Source organism: Megalops cyprinoides, chromosome 3 (genome assembly GCF_013368585.1).
Source record: "Megalops cyprinoides isolate fMegCyp1 chromosome 3, fMegCyp1.pri, whole genome shotgun sequence".
Taxonomy (NCBI): Eukaryota; Metazoa; Chordata; class Actinopteri; order Elopiformes; family Megalopidae; genus Megalops; species Megalops cyprinoides.
In genome coordinates this window covers 6,823,513-6,847,060 of record NC_050585.1, presented here as the reverse complement: position 1 = coordinate 6,847,060, position 23,548 = coordinate 6,823,513, and positions in this window count along the sequence as shown.

The following is a 23,548-nucleotide window of genomic DNA, read 5'->3' as shown; positions in this document are numbered from 1 at the left end:
ATATGTGCCTTTCTTTACACGCAAAACTCCTCCTGGTTTCACAGACCCTGAAGAAAACCATTCCTAGGTCTTTATCTCTTCATTTCAGCGCCAGATTCACATGGCCACACACCCAAGCCAGTTGTTATACAAGGCATGGAGTTCCTTCACTGTCAGTAATTGCGATCTCTTCTTCCAGACACAGATCTTCTTGCCTGCATTGTTCGGGGTCGATAATCCTAAAAGATGGAATGATATTCTAAGCAGCACCCGCTAATTCCTTTCGCAGAAGTGAAGACGTACTGAGAGGGGAGAGGCGGTGCGCGAGCAGGAGGGCCCATTTCCAAACGGTTACGTCACAATGTCTCCGCCGCCTTGGGTGAAGCAAGGTACAGAGCAGTAATGAGTAACCAAACGACAAAGCTTCATCAATTGTAGCTTTTACGAGACAATTTACTTGCTTTAACCACACTGTCCTTATGTTAACACCTGAACTTGACCAGCATTTAGAACCGATAAACAGTAGGCTAGTCCTGCGTTTCCTTCTTGTATGTATCTTATTAATATCCCACATCGTGCAACTGAAACTGTTTATCTACATACATTTTCTCTTGGATCAGAATATTAATTGTGAAAATTTTGGATATATTTTTAGTTTAAGTTAAAGTATTTTGTTGCAATTATTTTAATTAATCTTTTTCATGTTGTCATGGGCCTGTTGAATCCTAGTCAATAATCAACGGGATCTAGTCTTGAATGCAATCGCATAATATTTTAATTCGGACGAACTAAACTCATCTTCGTAGAGCCAAACTGGAGGAATCAATATTACAATTTGAATACGGTGTGCTTTGAATGATACCTCCCTAGTTTTGGCCTTTACATAATTCATTTGTATGTTCAGTATTCAAATTGATTTGATGGCCCAAGACTTGCTCTTTACTTCCTTAATTGATGGCCATGTATGCAGATGCACATCTGCTGAGAGTCATAATTTATATTATATTTCACTCTCGTTCCTGAAATCAGACGTTTTGCATCGTTGGCATACTTTCTAAGAGCTTTCTTTTTAGATTTGCAGTTTCTCATTTCACTGTCATGCAAGACAAAGGTAAATTAAGACATCATGCGTCACCCGGAGCACATGCACATGTTACCTCAATTATTAATTTGTTATTGGTATCTTGTATTGCTTAACTGGAAAATTGACTGAAATTTTAAATTATTTTTTCTTAGTATAAAGTGATTAATATGCTAACAAGACCCCATCACAAATTAACTCAGTTTACTAAACGAAGACCGCTTTTGTTTTCTTAATTAGGCTGCTTTCCATTCAGTCTAACGTCAAGCCGTCTACTCTTTACTGTTCAAACGAATTAAATATGCAACGGATCAAGTGAATCCACTAATGGATCTTCGGCGCATTTGAAAGATCAGTAATGCAAAAAGACCAAAGTATACGCATATGTCATTGGGTTAACAGTACGGCTTTGCTTAGTAGGCCTATTTAAAAAAAAAAAACTACATTTGTGATTGTGAACAATAATCCCGTTTATTTTAGCCCTGAACGCTTGGGTCTGGTAGGTAAACCGGGAGGCAAACGCTTTAGTGCTTTAGTAACATTAAAGTCTTTGTTCAGGATAATTTTCAAATTGTATTAATGTGTCTGTACCACACGTATATATATATAAACACATACACACAAGATGCCTGTGCCCGTGAATAACATTTGAACAAGTTGTAGACTGTAGAGACGGAGTTCTGTGGCATTGAGCATTTTTCGTTTAGTCTCAAATTATTTAAAAAATGCTACGCAAATTATGGCCTAAAATAGGATAAATGCCAGTCAGTTTGATGTCGGAATGACTAAATGATTTTTAAATAATTTTATGAGACTAAAAAGCAAGTGTGCACTGCCATCTTCAACTGCAAAAGCATAAAATGTAAATTTTAAGAACTTCAAATCATGGACTGGCGGTCAGTTTTCTCCCTTATTCAGTATACATCTATATTGGTAAACTGTGGTGTGAACTAGTGCTGAAGGGTCTACTCACCAAAATAAAGGAAAATCAATACAATTCAATTTACTTGCTACCACAAATTTTACTATCCCATAAAGAAAAAAAAATGTGTCGTGTAAGTCTAAAAAGGTCAAGGTGTTTATAAGCATGACTATAGCTTTTTGGTTTGACATCAGACTCAGTAGTAGTCCCCCAGCAACAAAGCCATAACGCTAATTAATAAAACAAAATGGAAATGAGCATTCACGTTGTGTCATTTTTCTTATCATTGTTTAGACATTCTTCTGCAATAAACTTGACTTCAACTGCCACATAAATGGTCCTAAGCATTAAATAAAATTACGTGGCATTTCGTGCTGACTGAAACAAATTTTAATTATTCATTTGAATTAACATCGTAAGGGTGACCCATGATATTAACAAGGTTTTTAAAAGGTAGAAAAATACCTTCCGTGCGATGTCCGTGTGTACATCACCTGTTTGCCAGCAGCGGCAATGACACTACAGGAAGCAGCTAGCTGTCAACAAGCAGCAGCTCTACAGTCAGCACCTTCCCCCGAATGAAAGCCGGGTTCTGAGGAGCGTCATCGAAAATGGAGACTGCCGACAGCAAGCACTCACAGTCTCCCCTGGAGAAGAAGTGTGACATGAGAGAGAAGGAAAGAGAGAGATAAAGAAAGAAATGATGGGGGAGAGGGGTGTCCTCTCAAAATAGTTCTCGCATGAAGGAGGCATGAGGTCACTGCTCTGACACAACTCAGCTCTTTAATCGTGCGCATAACTGCGCGCTCAGGAATACTCTGTGAAATTAGTACGAGTATGAACGAGACAGTTGGTGTAGTTCAGAACTACACCGTTAATTATGCACGATGTTTGATACAACATTATTTTTACAGCAAGAACACTTTAACATTTCCTCATAAAACTCTCTAAAACACGTTTCAGTTGAGAATCTTGCCCGATTCCACATAGGCTGTGGCACGCAAAATATCTGAGATGGATAATTGCCCTCGAGAAAATTTCGAAGTCCTTTGCGAGCTGAAGGGCAGCCTTTTAAAGAGTGTAATCAGTTCATTTATTTATGTTTCAACGCTGGCTGTGATACTCAGGCTATCGTTTTCTACGCGGCTGTCACCGCTGATGGATTAACACAGTGAAACCCCGATATGGAAAATCCTGGTGCTGAATCCTACTCTTCGCTCGCCAAAGCCTGTGGTTTCCTAACACGCCCACCCATTTCAACTCTCTCTAATAAATTACATTTTAGTTTTTTGCTTCGGACTGTATGGATTTCTTTGGATATTAAAAACTGTCAGTGTCTCCGAGACTGCCGGCCTTACATCGTATGAGCTCTTAACATTCAACGTCCTTCTTCACAAAGCATCTAATCATATTAGGCCTACGTGGTCCGTTTCCAGTTGTACTTCCATTTGCCAGAACTCACCTCGAAAGCTTGCTTCCTGTTTTAACGAGGCTGGTGTGGTTTTGAACATGCTCCTTCTTAATGACAATTGACCTCTTTCTCCAGCTTTGTGTGTGTGTGTGTGTGTGCGCGCGTGTGTGTGTGTGTGTGTGAAACAGCACAGAGATGGTGAATAGCTTAACACCTTATTAACCCCTGTTAGTGGAATTTATACACTAATTAAACTTTCACACTTCCAGGTGTGTGGATCTCAATGAGGTCACTGGTCCAGTGTGGCTGTACCTTAGGTGAAGAGAGGTCCCCAAGCTGAAGAGTGGTAAGTTCTTCCTTTGGAACTGCTACCCTTGCCCAGCAAAAATGTAACAGCTGCAGTGGTCTTTCATAAATAAACCTGCAAGTATCCAAATCAATACAAATAGTACTTTTTATTTATTTTACTTCCATCATTTGATATCATACAATTTATACGAGGGAAAGTTTGTTCTGGAGGATCCAACCAAACTTAAAAGAATTCTCTTAAAAGCTTACATGTGCAAAGATTTATTTTATTTGTTTTTATATTAATTGGGAAGGAATGTATTTGTTTTTGACATAATTCAGTGTAGGAGGGAATCACAGGGAAATAGCTAGTAATGGTGAATAAAAATAAACCAAAAAGGTTAGTAGGAAATGGGGAAAAAGTCCAAAACTGTATGCAAATTATATCAACATATATCCATTTTCCACAACTGTTTCCCACAATCCAACATTTGCCCGTACGTTTCAAACCTCTGAGTGCAACAATCGTTTAGGAGTACTAAATGGTATGTAAAGTGCACTACTGTAAGCATTCATTCAGGTAGTGCCACAGACACACAACAGTTAACATACAAATAACATGCTCAATAATTAACTGCCAGAGAGATTCTGCTTAAAGAGCAAGCATTTCAAGTCTAAGAGTTACAGAATTATTAGCTAAGGGAAAAGATACATTAAAAAAGAAAAAGCCATTTACTTATAAACAGTATTATCATGCTCTAAGTTCCAACTCATGTATATTCATTTTGTGCAGCCACAGAAATGGGTCGACTACAGCTTAATAACTACCAGAAAAGAAAGGGCAAATATGTACATGCCTAATTAAATCAGTACTTCTCCAAAATCATACTACAATTTGTTTGAAAAACGAAAATATACGAGACGTCAGAGGGAGAGATGATTAATGATTCATGACTGGGTTTAATGCCCAAATTAACATCTGGATATCAGTCTCCTCCCATCAACACTCTGTTTCCTGTTATGCTTATCTTGCAACAACTTTGCACATGGTCCATGTGACCATTTGAAATAATTACACGCTGAACCATACTGTGGTCTTTAAAATGGGGTTCTTCCAAATAGACTGGGCAACAGACAGGAGACACTGGACACATTGAGGGCTGGTCACAGTGCTATGCTGTAACTATGAAGCTGTGCATGCTGCTAGGTACTGATTCGGGTAACACCATCGCTGGTCGTTTCTCATTTTAAACATGTCTGGAATATCCAACTTTCCTCCAAATAAAACATAAAGATATAATTCATAAAATATAGGGATTAAATCAAACCTTTAGTCATCGTGATACTTACTGACTACAAACCTGATATTCAGGATGGATTGTCTTTGCATGTGTGAGGCGTCTGGGTTCTCTCCAACACAGAGCTCAACATTTAACTGCCCCCATAACCTGCCATAAAGTGGCTGGATGAAGATTTGATCTGATCAGAGCAGAGGATAAAAAAGGATTATCCTGACTTATGAAAAAAAAAAAACACACACCAAAGTTTATTCGGCAGATGCCGCTGTGGAGGATAACGCAAGGAATTTACCGCGTATTTATGTGCACTTTTCCTCACAAAGGCAAAATAATAGATAAGTGTTTTTCAGCACTTGTCTAAACATTTCCATTTCAGTTCAAAATAAATATAAATTCTACTTATGATTTTGTAATGTAATTCTGTCATTTTATAAAGACTGACCTACTGTATGTAGTGAGAAACACTGATTTCTATTCCAGTGCTTGCTCAATGTCATAGTGTTTTACTCCTGGCCTAGCCATGAGACACACTAGACACCAAGCTTAACTTGCTATACCCTTATTGCCTTTGGAAGATCAGAAAAGACCAAGAGGGTGCAGAGCATTTCCGGCTCCCTGTGCCAACCAAAATAATAAAGTCCTGCCTCCCAGTTAGAGATATTCAAATAATTTTAAAAGCAGATGTGTCCGATATTTATTTCCCTGTCCTATTCCTGCATGCATTCTGGGGAGCTGTGCGCCACAGAAGTGCAATAATAATATACTCTTTGTTTTAATACTGTTGAATTTGCCATTACAAACATTTCAGGCTCTAGTTGCCTGTCTGAAGTCAGCTTGCTAAAATACATAAACTACTCTAACCAGTTCCAAGGAAGTTGCCTAACCTGAAATCCAGAGTGGGATTCAGTCCTTGCTATTTCTACAGTGTTTAGAGGTGGTTGTGTTTACAGTTAAAATTTTGATATGCAAACAAGGGTTAAAAACTTTGCACACACTTGGAATTGTATTCTGCTCATATTATAATTTGTGACAGAAAGCCCTCATCTCAAAATATGCCCTTTAAAAAGGCCCTTTTTTACAAAAGGTCAATACAACTTTCAAACTGATTATTATTTTCCACGCTTATGCTGTCATACTGGCCAATCTTTGTCATCTAGTTTGCGTTCTGTTACTTTGGCTTTGTTCTGTCTATATGTCATCATTGCTCAACAGTTGTAAAAGACATGTATCTTGGATGCTTTGACTGATTCACTTTGAAAAAATATTTGAAAATTATACAGTATTAGAAAACCTCCTGAGGGATGTGAAATTGTTATGGATGACATTTTGGAAGCATCTGTCGCATTTACCCCATTCCAAACGCATACTCCCATGCAGTGGACTGAAGCTTTGAAAAAGCACGCATGCTGATGTGATGTTGAAGTATGGCCTGTTACTGTTTTACAAGAGGAGGGTCTTCACTAATAACCAGGGGAAGAGGCTTGGCTGTTCCGTCAGCCTAGAGGAAGCAGGCATCATCTGTAGGGCAATTTGCGAGACCCATTCGTAGGGTGTGAGCAAGACTCTTGCACAGACACCCATCACATCTGCACACACATCCAGGCATCTGCAGACACTCCACTGTAGGTAGTTTCACTCTTATTCAAGTTTTCCCTTTCTTTAAAAAAAAAAAAAAAAAACTGAACAGGACTCATTTTTGACAAAGACTCTTTTTAGAGTTTTCATGTTATTTATTTATTTATTTTATTTTTTTTTTCTTTTCCTGGTCGACCTCCTCCCGTATGTGGCATTTATCAGTAGCACGTTATTACCTGGAGGTCTGGGGATAGCTGCCTGTGTGTCAGATTTCCCAGAGGAAGCCCAGCTGCTGAGTCTGAGTATCCGTTGGCCTGGAGCTCAAGCCTTAGGCCCGAGGCTTCTCCCTCTGCACGCGGCAGGACCAATTACCCAGAGCTGCTGAATGGAAAAGAGAACGATCTCTCCGCCACGCACCTTTAAAGAGGAGGCCAGAGACAGGATTTCTTAATGTTACATAGAGCAAGCAACACATTGCTGCAAGTCACTCCTGGAAAGATGAACCTTTTAAAGGAAGTATATCCTCGATCTGGGCGCAAGGTGAAACCACAGAACGCATGGGCACACTTAGCATCTTTCCTGACCCGGTGTCAGTGGTGTACTAGCCATCGGGCATACCGGGACAAATCCGGGTGGGCTGCCACATCGGTGGGCCGGGGGACCGCCAAATATCCATAAAGTTTTTACCGGCCCTGTCTGTCTCTTTACTGGCCCTCTCTGTGTGCCTATCATCTGATGAAACGGTTCAGTTGGGAGGACTGAGAAATGAACGTTTATTTCAATAACAAGATACTATAATTTCATGACTGCTTTCACTGTTAAGGCATGTTGCACAGCAGTTTTAATGACACAAGTTCGTATTTAATCCTGTACTTTGACATTGACAAAGTCAAGTCACGACTGGTTCAGAGCTTAGTTGCGTAGTTTACCAACAACGTGCTGATCTAACCCAAGTAAGATATTGCATTGTCATTTGTCACTGCTGTTTTTTTAATTAACACTAAATAAAACGAGACAAGTTTTCAATGTTACCTCTGTGCTGTTTTCAAGGCAAGCAAGCTAGCTGCCTAGTGGGTTAAAGGGAACTTCAGGACCGCTGATGTCCTAGTTGTACCTAGCTAGCTAGCTGCATATGATACACGATGATATAAAACTTGCTACGTGACGTATATTCAGAAGAATATAATTGTTTGTAAAGTCCATGCACATTAACTAATTAAGAGGTAGTCTCAGTTGTAGTAGACAGAACTTGACTTTAATTCCCGAGCACCCCCCCCCCCGGGCCAGTCCTAGTGGATAAGTCCAGGTCTGAATTTCTTTCCCAGTACACCCCTGCATGGTGTCAACTACACACACCAAGGTGTGCAGGTGGGCTCTGTAGATTTAGCATTAGCAGGGCTATAACACTTGTAAATGCATCTTTATCATGCTTTAGACATTTTGTCAGAGAAAAATACATTCACCAGACTGGGCCTGGTAATGATGGGTTCTCCACTGGAGCCTCATTTCCAGTTGGTGTGTTGCCCCAGTCTGGTTCCAGACACACCAGACCCATGATGTACTATCTGGCGCTGACTACCAGGGAACTATGCACTCACAAAGACTGAAAAGCTAAGTAAATATTTCCTCTCACACATCAGAATAGACTCAAATCAGTTTCCTTCATGCGAAGGCTGTGGTATCACTGCTAAATAAACTCAGGTGCTTGCTATTCCCTAAATATCAGTGTGTTAAGCTTATCACTTCTGAAGAGGAGGGGGCGAGCGCACACAGAATAGCCTCCACAGAAGAGAGAAATTTGCTCAGCTCTATGCAAACAATCATCCCCTCCTCCACAGGTGGTGAGGAAGGGCAGTGTTGGTAACTGTATCTGTTTTGACAGGTGACTGTTGAAACATACTGCGTGCGGTTTGCGCATTGTCATACGCACCCGTGCCTTCGAGCAGGCGATTCAGACTGTGTTCATTCCCCTCTGTTTCTGCTGTTTCCTCTGGACCACGCCATGATGGACCTGCTTTTGCCCTGTACGCGATGGCCTCGTCGGTTGAATGGGGGTCATACGGAGGCCTCCCCCGGGGCCCTTTGAAAAGAAGTGTGCTGCACAGTCCTGACAGAAGCAAGCACACACCCACCCCTCAGCGATGAGACCTAGGCCAAATGAAGAGGCTAGGCCTTACATTTCAATAACCAATGTGAAGCTTTGTTACTTTCAGAGAGTGACACTGCCCTAATTTCAAAGTCTGACTAAAACCAATTTGTGCTTCATCTGATACACCCCCATACCCTAACGTAAGTGTCCTATCCTCAAACCACAAACTGTAGCACTTTAGCATGGATATTTACAGTATCATACACGTGTGCATCAGACACATAGACAAGTAATTGACCATCCACAGTTTTTAGGGAGTTTCCTGGTCACATGCGCTGGAATATCATAGATCTTGATATACAGTTTTCTATAATCAGCTCTAACACCTCTAAATCTCTGGCCCCATATGCAAAAAAAAAAAAAGTTCACAATCCATTTCTGAATTGGTGCAGCTTCAACACAATCAAGCTTGAAACTGTTTTCTCCAAAGTTGATGTTGAACTTACTGTGATTCATCACACGTTTTAGAGATGGGAACTATGGAATTGTGCTGTACTGGATATGAAGCATGTAGAGCTTTGTCATCAAGGCAAGACTGGCTTAAACTGATAATGGCATGAGGATTCTGAATTATTTCTTTTTAAAATCCTTTTGAAGATCAATAATGCATTTTAACTGCCTGCTATGGCAATTGATTCTGACTAACACATTTTAAAAAGTATTACATTTTTTTTCCAATTTTTACACAATGTACTGAGTAAGAACATGTGAAGATGACAAAGAATAAAAGAATCTTCCAATTACATGTCAAAGTAGTTGGACTGAATATTCAAATATCCCTTAATCTTGGAAAAGTGATGTATTTGTCAGTCTTGGTTTAAAGTGTCACTTTGGACAACCATAGCTAAAAAAAGTGTCTTTGCTGTTGTTTAAAAATATTTTTCCTTCCCTACATTATTCGTTGAGAGTGTAATTTAAATTTTTTTGTTTTTCACACACACACGCACACACACACACACACACACACACACACACACACACACACACGCACACTCAGACACACACAGGTCCCCTGGGTAGCACTATTAAAGCCTTTGGAAAAAGAGCTAAAGCCGACTGATGGGGCAGCTGCAGTCCCAGCTTTAGAGAGGGATTCTTGTATAAAAGAGCTTGAAGCTCATATAAAAGAACAGAGAGGCTAATCTGTCCAGTAAACACAGTTATTGGAGAACTATAATCACTTTTCTGTTGGTGAATGGATCGATTTACCGCATCACTGCAAAGATATTTTTTCACTATTGTGATTTGGTTTACAAATGAACTTTTGTCTCATTTTGCGGTTATCATTTTCAAAATCCTCTGAAGTTATTGCACTCCCATTTAAATATTTTTAGGTAAATATATACTTTTATATTCACTCATTGCAGGTCACTTCACTTAATTTACATTTGTGTTTTGTACACAAGTGATGGAATGCATTAGTTTCAGGAAACTAAGGGTGAGGTATTTCAGTGGTGCTAAGAGATTGTGGTCTTTGTTGTTTTTATCTAATCAAGTGACAGTGCCTTTGCACACCTGTATGGACACACTGGGTTTGACGCCCAGTTCACACAGGGGACAGATCACCATGGTAGTATTATATCTCTTCCATGTCCTCTCTGGGCCTATATGTTTCTTGTCCCTATAACCTGTCTGCTGATTAAAAGTAAGCATGAAAGATTTTAGACCTACAGTCCTATTTCCAGCGTAATGAAATTCAACTTACCTATAATTAAACACGTTTTCCATCCATTTCCGTAACAAATTAAATGACAATATTATAATATGCAGTGCACAAATTGAAAATGAATTGAATTCATAATTTAAAATGATTCATAAATTATTGGACTGCCACTTTCTACCTCAGATGATTTAGGGCCCCACTGCATGAACCCATGCGTTATCCACTGTAAAACACACCAAAATTCAACACTATTAACACAATTTCATGTTTGCAATTATACCTACGTCGTTATCGATTGTGCTGGTTATTGCTGATACTGTAACTTCATTAAACAAGTAAAATAGCTCGTTTGGTTTTGAAACAAAGAGGTAATTAAATATAACTTCTCCGGCACATGCGCGTCGGTCCCTCTTGCTTTTATTTGACATCACTACCAAATTCTCCATGCTACTTGAAAAAAAAAAAAAAAAAAAAGACTGGGACACGGAAGTCCACATTTTGTCTGGATATTCCACTCCTCTGCCTAAAGCAATACCGCATTACGTGGTTATTTTGTCATGGCGGCTAATATTTTCCGAGGCCTTGCTGAATCAATAACGTGATCCTTGACCTCAGTCGAACTTGAGCTAAATACTAAAAAAAGTCACACTAATAAATAAATAAACTGTTAGAACATAATTTTCCCTATATATCATAATTTTAATCCCATTCTTCTTTGGTTTTTAACTTGCGGGCAGAAACACGTACCAGGTAACGCGATACATAGGGCAAACATGCCGTGGAATATGTTCTCCCTATTAATATGTTTACATTACCCAAGGAACTAAAGCGAGAGGTTGTCAGAGCTCATTACATGTTCCATTTTGATATTGCTAAAGATACTCATAAATGAGATTCTGAATGATTTCTGGTAAGGGGGGATATTAACAATCATATTTCAGATAACTCTATTCTTTGTAGAAGCACACTGGAAGGGAAAAAAAACATACTCTAACATTTTAAACGGCAGACGAAAAGCAAGCAATGCTATCATGGTTGCACGGTATACTAACAGAAATTAATTACCTTTAACCCCCTTTTCACGCATCATCCCTGTGCGCGTGCGTAGTATGTAAAAAGAGCTATTAGTAAATAATAGGTTGACTTATTTCACTTGTCTTTCGTGTTAGGATTACACCGTGATTGTGCCATTGTTTGCCATCGTAAACATAAAAAAACCGAATAATAATAATAATAATAATAATAATAATAATAATGATGATGATACTTGTCTAGATTACTTGAATTTAAGATATGTTAACGAAGTAGGCTATTTATCTGGCATCACTGCCTAATTGGTGAAATCGTGGCTTCATTGATATTTACTTCTATATATTTTTAAATCCTGTTGAGCAACAACAAAATGTGATCAATTCTTCAGACGACAATGAACTACTAACAATGTTTAATTTGACTGTAACCCGTAATTTAGGAAGTTATGTTCAGGGTTGTCATCAACTAACGAAGTCGTAATGTCAAAGAAGGTCATTTCTGAAAACTCGGTTAATTCGAGTTATTGAAGTCACCAGCTTTAGATCACTATTTTAATTTGATACATGCTTATGTGTAATCGAACAGATTGAAGTCCTTCTAAAAATAAATGGAAACATATTTATTGTCGGACTCAGTGAGAAGTCGGCTGAATTAACTTCATGCTTATATCCAACAGCGGGTATTATATTACTGTTGTTCACCTTTCAAGAAACAGTTATTGTAACTATTATTATAAGGTTAAATGGTATTATTGTGAATGATTAGGAATTTTCTTCTACTAATACCAATAATAGTTATTATTATTATTATTATTATTATTATTAATAATAATTTATTGAATATATTTTCCAAATGTGATTAAATCTCACATTAGAGTTGACTGCAGTCTGTGTTAACAATAACTAAGAGAACGAATACATCAGCGGGTATAGACAGTATACACCATAAGTCTGCAACACAGTAAGAACATTTCATGTGACGTGTATGTGGTAATAGAGTTAGCACAGCTCAATGCAAATGTACATACATTTAAGTCATATTCTTGTAAACATAACACGAAACCATTACAAGACTGTAATTATTAATGCTGTGATTCTCTGACTGAACATTCCTGCTCCCAGCATGTAGTCTGGTTAGAAAAATTTACTTCAATTTTAAAAGGCAAGGAACACAGACAAAAAATAGCAGGTGCCTTTGTCAAACACTGTGAAATTGAGAGTAGTTTTTTGAAATGGGTATTTTTGTTTTGATGACAATACATGACCCCCGTTTCTCTCTTTCACACCTCCGAGGAGCCTACGCGATATCCAATTCATGGTCTCAGAACAGTTACATATTCTTATGGAGTTACAAATATCGCTTCAGCCAATACCTGCTGCTCTAGCATCCTCTAGTGGCTATGATGCAACGACGAGAACAAGTGTACGACTTCTCTCCATTGATACTCTCCTGCACAGCTTTTATACTTTAATCGGGTTTGTCATAAATAAATGACAGACATTACCACGGAAAAAGACGCCAGAAAACTGTTGTCTTATCATGAGGAAATCAAATAAAATGCCGACGCCGATGGACTGAAAGGAATTGGGTCTTCCAGGCCAAAATGGAATCGGTTCCAATGAATCCATACCAAATGATACTGTGATGTTCCATTTGTATGTGAAAAATTTCTCTTGTGTATTAGGATGTCAAACTTTTCAAGCTCAAACCATTTGCTAGATGCACTTCCAACGGGACATAGCGGATATTTTGCTGCATAGATACACTATTTGGGAAATGCTTTGGTGAGTCATGCATCGAGCAATATCGACTGATTGCAATTAAACTCGCTTTCATCTTGTTTGATTACAAATGTCTGCGTTTGCAGTGGGGGGGTCCAACTCCAGCTGTTGTGTCTTGTTGCATTAGGTGCTGTTTTACTCTTGGCACGGCTGAGAAGCCCTAATGGTTTTGTCGTTCTGGCAGTCGCCATGTTGCTTTTGCAATCCCCAAGATTCCACAGCACATGGCTGCAGCAGGGGTGTAAAGTAAGCAAAACATTGCGCGGCAAAAGTGGTTAATCACCTGCAAATGTATAGCCCCGTCAGTGACGCATTTATCCATCTATTAATTCTAATGACTCCCTAATGGACCCTGTCATTTATTCCAATGGCAAAGCAGTAAGAGTCCCACTAGCTGTTTATGCAGTCATACAAGTGATCTCAGTTTGTTTTAAAACCATCTAAACTGGTCATTTAGGGCCACTTGATGAGCCTTAAGTGCTCCGCTCAAATGTGGCAAAGCGCGCCATCGTGACCGATAACCGTTTGCCGCGCTTGTTTTTCCAAGCGATTGATATTCCTCCAACTGTGCACCAGCGAGTTATTCCTTCTGTGGAGAAGGGTAAAATACAGATGACTTAATGAATGGTGGTCAGTTTAGACCTTGCACCTGTGGAGCCTTAATTCAAGACATACAGTAGAATTCATAGAATGCATTCTCTTGTTTGTGTGGGCTCTGTGCTCAGCCCATGTGCTGACAGGTGACTTGTGTGTACTTCTGTTTGGTGTGTGCAATCCACATGTTTCCACCTACACCCCCACTGCCACAGGCAGACAGGGATCTTGGAGAATCAAGCAGGTCATACATGATACATCGACACACAGCTCCTGGACCGCACCGTACCTCACAGGGCTCCACATCCGGGGGGTGGGGGGGATCTCACTCCAGCCCTGTTTGAAGTGGCAGCTTGTGTGGAGGACCCAATCACACCAGCATGTGGAACATATTTGGAGCTGGGTCCACTGGAAATCCTATGTCTGTGTTGACCCTTTGCCTGTGACCCACACCCACCACAAACCAGAGCCCTCCATTTAATTAGCCTTACTTAACCCTGCAGAGGCGAGGTGTATTTTCACAAATGAGCATACGCACGGGCCAGGAGCGGGTGCAAAACGGAGTCCAAGCAGAGAAGATGACTGCAACAACGGCTGAATAAATCGTTCTGTTTTTTTTTTCTTCTTTTACTTGAATTAGTGGAGGAAAAAAAAAGCAGGAAAAGGAAAATCCAGAACCCTGGAATTTAAGAATGTTTTCATTAGCTATGCCACACACACAGACTGATTACTCAAGAGAAACAATATCTCATTGTCACTGGAATAATATTTTACAAGTGCTCCACTCTCCCCAGAAAGCAGAGGTATTACATTTGATGAGATGCAGGCCTAAGGATCAATACTCCACGGGATGGAAGATTTGCTCTGGAAAATGTAGTTCTGCATCTATAATATTCCGGCCTCCCTTTTATCCCGAAGCCTGGAAACCCAGGGGACTAATAGTTCTTAGTCAGTTAGGTGGCCCCAAGACCCTGCTCTCCGTCTGATGGCAGACATATGGCTTCCGGCTTTGTGTGTGTTGTACAACACATGTCAGTGCTGGGTAAAGCCTCATTTGTTATCCTCTCTACAAACACATACATGCACACACAAATGCAAACACATACACACAGATATGCACAAGTGCAGTCTTGCAAATGCTAAGCCATATACAGTGCAAACACATGCTAGCACACACTGATGCAGATGTTAAGCTATATATACTGTACTACAGACAATTGCTAGCATACACTGATGCACACACCACTTTGTAAAAAAAAAAAAAATCCTTGAGCTGTGGCTTGCCCTTACAGTTACACAGCACCCTCAATGCCTCCAGTTACATTACAGAAGTCTGGCCAAAGCAATTCATTGAGAGTGAACTGCTGAGAGAAGTGGTGTACAAGACCTCTGCCTGGAATCCTGCAGTTCCTTACTACCCTGCCTCCATCACATACTTCATTATTAGCAGACTGCTAGTCTAATTATCATTATTATTTTTCCCGTGAGAGGTGGGACGTGCAACAAGTGATCTGTATGTGTGTGTTTGAGAGAAAGAGAGAAAGGAGAGAGGAGTCTGTTTTTATAGAGACCTGCAGTGGACAGATAGACAGAGTGTTTTCAGCCTCACACTGACAGAATCTGGGCCTCTGCAGGAGCGGAAAGATGCTTTGAGTGGGACTACCAGAGAGATTGTCTCAGCTGTTCAAACTTTAAGGACTCATTAGCAAGATGTACTTTTCTTAAATGGCTACCTATCCCCAAAAGAAAAATGTGAGAAAATGTTGCCTGCGCTGAATTAGAATTGTCTGTTGTAATAGTGTTAAAGTAACACTGACATGGCTCCCATCATTCATACAGTTTCTGTGCTGTGGGTTCTCATGAAGCAAGGATGACATGGCTATTGTAAATGATACATTGTACTGCGGAATGAATAATGACTCTCTGCTTTTTAACTTTGTGCTAATCCTGAAAAGGAGGGAAAAAAACAGTGAATACAATGGCTCAGTGCGAGGATCACCCTATGATTCCCCCCCCTCCAAGGTGTTTCTCGTCAGGTTGGGGTAATTTTGGGGTAATTTTGGCCCCTGTAGATGTGGCCTGTGGCTTTTCGTGGGAAGAGGAACGGTAGACGGGAGACATGTGTGCTCTGCTCCAACATTCAATCCACTATTTGCACAGGACCCAAACGCAAAGACCAGATGGACAATTTGCATTAAAACAGACAGACCCCCAACAGGTAAAGATAACAATAACAAGTCAGCTGTGGGCCTGCCAGCTCTCCACCTCATCACACAGGGACTGGACTGCCTCTCTCTAATTGAGCTGTGTCGGACACTTACAATAAACACACTATGCCCACCGCTGTTCCTCACAGCTACGAGCGCAGGCCTAGCTATTAAGATTTATTAAGGTTAAAATAAACAGATAATTAAACTACACGAGTTCTGTTTCCTATACCCTTAAGAGGAGCGACGTAGCTGTCAGACTCATTTTCTGGTTCGTATTAATAAATGTGGATTCAATTAAATCCTTACTTGTTCCAAGATTACATACTTTTTTTGTTAGATTCCACACCCATGTTTTGTTTTACAAAATGTCAGCAAAAATTACTGTTATTATCTGCATTTAAAATCAACAGTGTTCCTTTGCTTACTGCTGAGCTCACTCCAATTGCTCTACCTTTTAAAATGTATGCAGCAAAAAAGCTTAAAGAAGAACATTTTACACTCAACTCTTGAAGAATAAGCAGCCTTATGATCCAATCAGAAAATGTATATGAACCCTTTGCACACATGCACACACAATAATGTTATACTGTATATTGTTTGCATATATTCTAAATATTTATAACTGAGTGCATTATCTTTCTGCATATGTAAAAATGTAATGTAAATGTAAATGTAATGCAAATATTATATATTGACGGTTAAAATGGAAATGAATTTATCAATAACAACAAAGCAAAAACAGAAACAATAATAATAATAATAATAATAATAATGGCAGTCACAAGACTACCAGGATATTAAATACAACAGAGGCAGCAGTAACATAGGTACAGAACATCCAGGAATACGTTAAATAAGCATCAATCTTTAAATAAACACAACAGTATTGTTTCAGCATATGCATGCTTCCTTAACATTTATCCTTATGACCAATATATATGCATGGTTTTTCTCACTCCAGGATCAAGCACATTATTCTTAACAATGACCCACGAGATCAACTTACATACCCTATATCACATTCACATGGTAACAAACAGGGATTCAGGGGATCAATGGTAATGTCATACTGTCATATTCATACAGTCATTAAAATGAACTGATAGAGGAATATGCTGTACAACATTACACTTATTGGGTTATCTTATACTGGGTGTAAGGGGGTTGATGTTCTCTTAACAGGTGTGTTTTTGGTTGGGGTTGGGAAGATGCTGAGTGATTCTGCAGATTTAAAAGTAGTAGAAAACCCATTCCACCACCATAGGTGGGGTGGGGGATCGGGACAGAAAGGAAAAAGGCTGAGTTTACCATGCACAGCACTTTTTTTTGAAGGATTACTATATACTTTCATAGTTCTCCAATTTTTCTGCTTACCAACAGCATTTAGAAGCAATGCCTAAGTAACCCTGCAAACATCTGCATCTTTGCATCTATAAAAGTAGCGAACTTGGATAGTTACAGTCGTGTACCAAACGTACACGTTCAACATTCCCTTAACGTAAAGCCTTTGAAGACAAACCTCACAGGAAAAATGAGTCGAATGCGACCCCTATCGATTAAACTTGGAAGTACTCTACTCTGATTACTGATCTTTGTTCCAGTTCATTTGAAACTTCTCGTGATAACGTCATCAGTAATTATACGTCCAACTCAAACAAACAAACGTATTGCATTTGTATGATCTCGCTATTATAATTTGGCAGCTAAGTACTATTTGTATTTGTGTCTCCTTCAGTAAGTGCTTGACGTGTTAAAATCGAATGTCAAAAACTGAAATTTCAAAGAAACTTTAGTGATTCAAGCATCACTCTCCAGTTCGCAACGATCTGAGTGCTTTGTGTTCGTCTATTTAATGTAAAGTTGAAGCCATTAGATAAGTTAACTCTGTGACGCATATAAATTATTTCCGCAATTACATTACTTAAATATATATATATATATATATACACACACACACACACACACACACACTCCATTGGGAGCGGGGTGGAGTAAGAACTACTATATTTAGGATTACTAACAAAAATGACGTTTCCAAAGTAAGCAGGAGGTGGCACTACTCCCCAAAAGGTTAAATGAGGATCGAGCGCTTGAAAGATCAGCAAAGAACGAGCAAAATATCTCTATGATGTTTGGATAATAGATAGCTAACAGGTTAAGTCAGGCGTTAAATGCACTGAACGGACAAAAGGAGTTCTCTGGCTGTGCACTAATTCAAATCTGTAGCAGTCTTATGATTGCACGATACAACAGCAGTAACAATAATTAGTAATGTGCCTCCTGCTTGAGGAGGTTGCAGAGAGGTGGACCTAGAGAAGTAGAGACTGACAGCAGGTGTGCTGGCAACCACAGAGAACCTTAAAGATGAGGTGGGTCTTGAAATCCCCTGTGGTTCATACAGTATAATTTACAAAGTACAAGGATAATGCATTCTCTTAGGACTGTGTGTGTTAAAACACTGGCAGCACCATATTTGACCATATGGTAGCTTGATTCAGATTTTAGCAGAGACATCATTGCATTGAAATAAAAGCATACACAAGTGTTTCAGCATCTGACAATGATAAGAGGGCTTACTCAGGCAAGGCATCTTATTCTATCCCTTGCCTATTTCAGTTCTTTTACTAGCCAACTTAATCACACATATCATGTAGGTTCTCCAAATTGTATACTACACTGGATATCTGATAGCATCTTTTCTCCAATACTTGATTCAGTCTACAGTTATTATGTTCAGGGGCGCCTGCAGGATTTCATCTCAGGGTACGCACAGAAACCTGACCACGTACGCAGAGAGAAACACCACTGACTGATTAATGAATATTTAAATCTGGCCTACCTAGTTGAAGTTTCTCCCAGTCGCATCGAATTGTTTGAGTACTTCCTCACAGACCTTTGATCACATAGCCTTATTGAAAAGCATTTAGCTGGAGGAGAAATATGGGGACATTCTAAAATACTTAACGTGGCTTAATGTTCCAAAACTGCGATCAAAGATCACCGAATTTCTCTCGGACATCTCTTGTCAGAAACACTTCCTCCTGTCAAAAAAATCAAAACCAAAATCCTAGGAGTATGGTCGTTATCTCACGTCACAGGATACTGCTCCTAAATAATGCAAACACAGCACAATAATCTTTTATTTTTATCATTCATTGTAACTAATATTACAGGGTCCTTAGCCTCAACTGCCTTCTCAGTGCCCATGCAGGTACACATAGTTGGCCTAATAGTAGGCAAAATGCAGTCTGTCAAAAGAAAACATGCTTATTAATCAATATTTGTTTACTCTAGGAATATTTGCTAAAACAGGGGGTTATTGTAAACCAGATTATTACATTGACTTTACCATATATCATGCTCTCCCTGTTGTGGAGTGGTCTTTTTCTGTGATGCAGTACATCACAATCTCCACACAGACACTGTTCTGGGAGACATTCAAGACACTTATGGGCAATTTACAGTAAAGTGGAGAAGTATATTCAACAACTGAGGAATTGTAAGATATTCAGTATCCTGTTAAATGAAACTTCAAATTTTATTTAAGATGATTAAACCTTATCACTGCAGGCTGTTCACAGTGGTCACACGACTGATGACCAGTGGCCTCTCCATCAATAAGCCACATAACATGCTGTGGTCTGGACTCCCTCCAGCAGTCTGTAGACTTTTTCTGGCGTACAGACCACGATAATGAGGATCATGAAGGTTTCTGAAGCTCCTCATGTTGTAAAAAGGCAAGACAGCCTTGCCATGTTGTTTTCTGTAAAGAAAATATTAGTTACATCTGTGAAAGAAGATATTTTCAAAAGATTTATTTTGAGTGATTAAACTGAACCTGAAACCAAATAATTACAAATACAGTCATTGCTGTTTATTTACCAAATTGCACTTGGAGAGTCAGCTCTGGCTCTGAGGTGGGAGTAGGAGTTGAATCAAAGGGATGTGAAGGCAGGGAACACAGAGTTTGAGGTGGTGGATCTAATATCAAAGAATGGACAACATTTTAATTTGTAGTAACACTCAGTGCTATAACAAATTAATCAATTAACCACAAGAATTCAGATAAGTATTAGCTTATTACCAGTAGCTGAGGCTGTATGTCGTCCTCTCCTCCTTCCCCCTTGCCTTCCCATGTTTGGGCACTGGGAGAGTGACCTGCAGGATGGTCACCCTTCCTTATTTTTGCCCTTTGCTGTGGTCATTGCCACACAAAAGAACACACAAATAGACAGGAAATGGCAGGACAAATAGAGAAATAGAAGACGAGGTGGGTGCCTTGGAATTGATAAAAGCTGTTAGAGGAGAAGAAAAAACTAATCAAGACTGTGAATCAGAAGTCAGCTTGGCCAACATAGGCTATGATGCATCTTGTAAAAACAATTTAATTCCGTTTCACCAGAGAAGAAACACAGCATATAGTTCACTCCACATATCAGAATCCCACTGAATCCCATCATTTATCACAATGCACACATACACAAAAAATCAATGCAACGCAGCAACAAGAAACGTTTCCTCCAGTCTTATTACCTGGATGCAGACTTTAGAATAGCTACCTTACTTGAACTAGCCTACATGTCAGATTTTGCATTAGTTAGCTTGCTAGCGTCACATTTGGCAACACTGCAGTCAGTCAAGTATGGTCAAGTCTTAGCTATTTAGCTAGCTAACAGGCTACCTGAAATAAACCTATCCATCACTATAGGTAACTATATGAAGCTACAGCAAGTAGGCCAATCAGAAAGCCAGTGATACAATTACGAGTGGCTAATTACAAGTGAGTCCGTCGGACCCGGGAAACACAGGTCATTCACTCCACTCCGCGCTTTTCTTATACAGAGGTAAGAATTTCTTCCCGCTTCATAACTTTAAATAGTTATTGATATGGTTAAACCGAAATTACCATCTGTCATACTCTACTGTCAATACACGTGTTTCCCTTGTAATTAAAAAAACGTTTTGTCATCCACATTTCATAGATTTATTTGTGCTTAGTTTAAGCCTGGTAGGGAGCTAATAGCTAAATAGCTAACTGGCTTACTATTTAAAGCTTGGTAGGGAGCTAGCGAGCGTTAGCTAGCTAAATACCTAATAACTAAACAGTTATGGTTAGGAAGGTTAGCTACTTTAAAAGATACAACGGGCTATTTTAACAGCAGCTTCCCCAACCCTTTCCTCTCAGCTGTACTTGCTATAGCTACAAATAGTTACCTATAGTGATAGATAGGTTTATTCCAGGTACATTATATGGACAAAAGTATTTGGCCACACCTGTTTTTCAGGGTTTGGGCTAGGCCCCTTATCTCCAGTGAAGGGCAATCTTAATGTTTCAGCATACCAAGACATTTTGGACAATGCTATGCTTCCAACTTTGTGGTAACAGTTTGGGGAAGACCCTTTTCTATTCCAACATGACTGTGCCCCAGTGCACAAAGCAAGGACTATAAAGACATGGTTTGATGAGTTTGGTGTGGAAGAACTTGACTGGCCCGCACAGCCCTGACCTCAACCCCATCCAGCACATTTGGGATGAACTGATACGGAGATTGCGAGCCAGGCCTTCTCGTCCAACATCAGTGCCTGACCTCATAAATGCTCTACAGAATGAATGGGCACAAATTCCCACAGAAACACCCCAAAATCTTGTGGAAAGCCTTCCAAGAAGAGTGGAAGCTGTTATAGCTGCAAAAGGGGGACCAACTCCATATTAAAGTATATGTATTTGAATACAGTGTCAGTACAATGTAATCTCAGGCATCCGAATACTTTTGTCCATATAGTGTAGCTTGTTAGCTAGCTAAATAGCTAAGACTTGACCATACTTGACTGACTACAGTGTTGCCAAATGTGCAGCTAGCATGTGTGCAGCTAACAAGCTAATTCTGAATCTGACATGTAGTGTAAGCTAGCTATTCTATTCTGTCTTTTGGGCCGTCCCTAGAATTACCCAAGTAGGTTGTTGGTTCATTTGGTTCCTGTTCTGAAACTTTGATAAAGTTTGGTTAATAGTAGTTGACATGTTGTGCAAAAAATGTATTTAGGCTGTCACACTCATACACTGTATTTCAATGTAAAAGAATCTTATAATATCTTATGTCACTTAAATTATGAATATCGACATGTAAAACTATGACTTATAAGTTACAAATCTGCTTTTATAATATCATGGATCTCTCAATTCTCATGCACTGATTAGGCAATTTCTCTCTCTTTGTTGTTCAAGCAGTGGCATGTGGTAAAGGAAGTGTCCTTAGAAAGTGCATTTCATGCCACATACCGCTGTACCGCACACAGAAGACCCTCCAGCCTCATAAAGTGAGGTTGCAAAAAAGGCTGGAGAGGTTTGACAGCAAGCAGGCAAAGTGGGTGGATCCACAATCATGCTTCCGTAAAAGACGAAGCAGTTATACTGGTAAGTGTATTTGGACCTATACCACAAAGAGATAAGGTTATTAAGTAAGCTCTCTCCAGAGAAAACCCAGCTCCCCCACTCATTATTGTGATTATTATCTAGTCATTTGTAGGCATTATTATTTAGTTTACATTATCAACAATAATTTTTTAAAAAGCACAGTACTGCCTGTAGTAGCAACTCAAGTATTAAGGAGTTTATTTTATGTTAGAAGTGAAATAACTTAAATAGCTAAGCAGTAAACCTATATAAGGCTGTTTGGTGTAAAAGCAGGACTTCCCTTAATGCAACCGCCACATTGAACATTACAGCCATTGCCATTCATATTTCAACGAGTGTTCTGTCTCCTCCTTTTTTAATGTCTCTGACAGACTCTCTCTCTTTCTCTCAATTTTCTATTTCAAATTTCAATTCCAAACAGCTTTATTGGCATGACAAATATACACATACATACATCTCTCTCTCTGTCTCTCTCGTGGAGCACTCATAAATCAGGAATCTCATGGTACGCACTATGCGTACAGCCATACAGCTGCAGGTGCCCGTTATTAGGTTAACAAGGAAAGCACAGCTGCCTTTCTGTGTTCAAGAAGCGCTTGTTGGCAGGCTTCTGGAGGTGGCAGTGCCTGTGACACTAGCATTGTCCTGGCTGAAAATCGCTCCCACGTGTGACTTGATCTGATCTCTGGGCAGTCTGCTTCAACAAAGGAAAATTCATTTCTCTCGCTCTCTGCCTCTGTTTTCAGACTTTGTCAGCTAACCTGAATCTCGGGACAAAAGACAGACAACAAAGGTGATGTCCACGTGATCAGGCTCACTCAATAGCCTAGCTCTGGCAACACCTCCTCCCAGCACTGTTATCATTCCCCTCCAGCTACTCTCTTGGATCCACAGTGCTGTGCCACAAGAAGTTTTTAAACATAGAAACCCCCTAGTTAACACGGCTATCAGTCTCATTAAAATGCTGTAATAAAAACACAAAAGAATATGATGAAAATAGTCTAGCAGGAACATGTGGAATTCTGCACTTAACAACTGGGTGCTGTATATACCTTCCTAAACGAGCAGCCCTGCCCTGCCAGAGACAGCCGTGGTCATGCCATGAAGTAGTCCTAATGCTACTTAATTACAAAATGTGAAATTCACACAT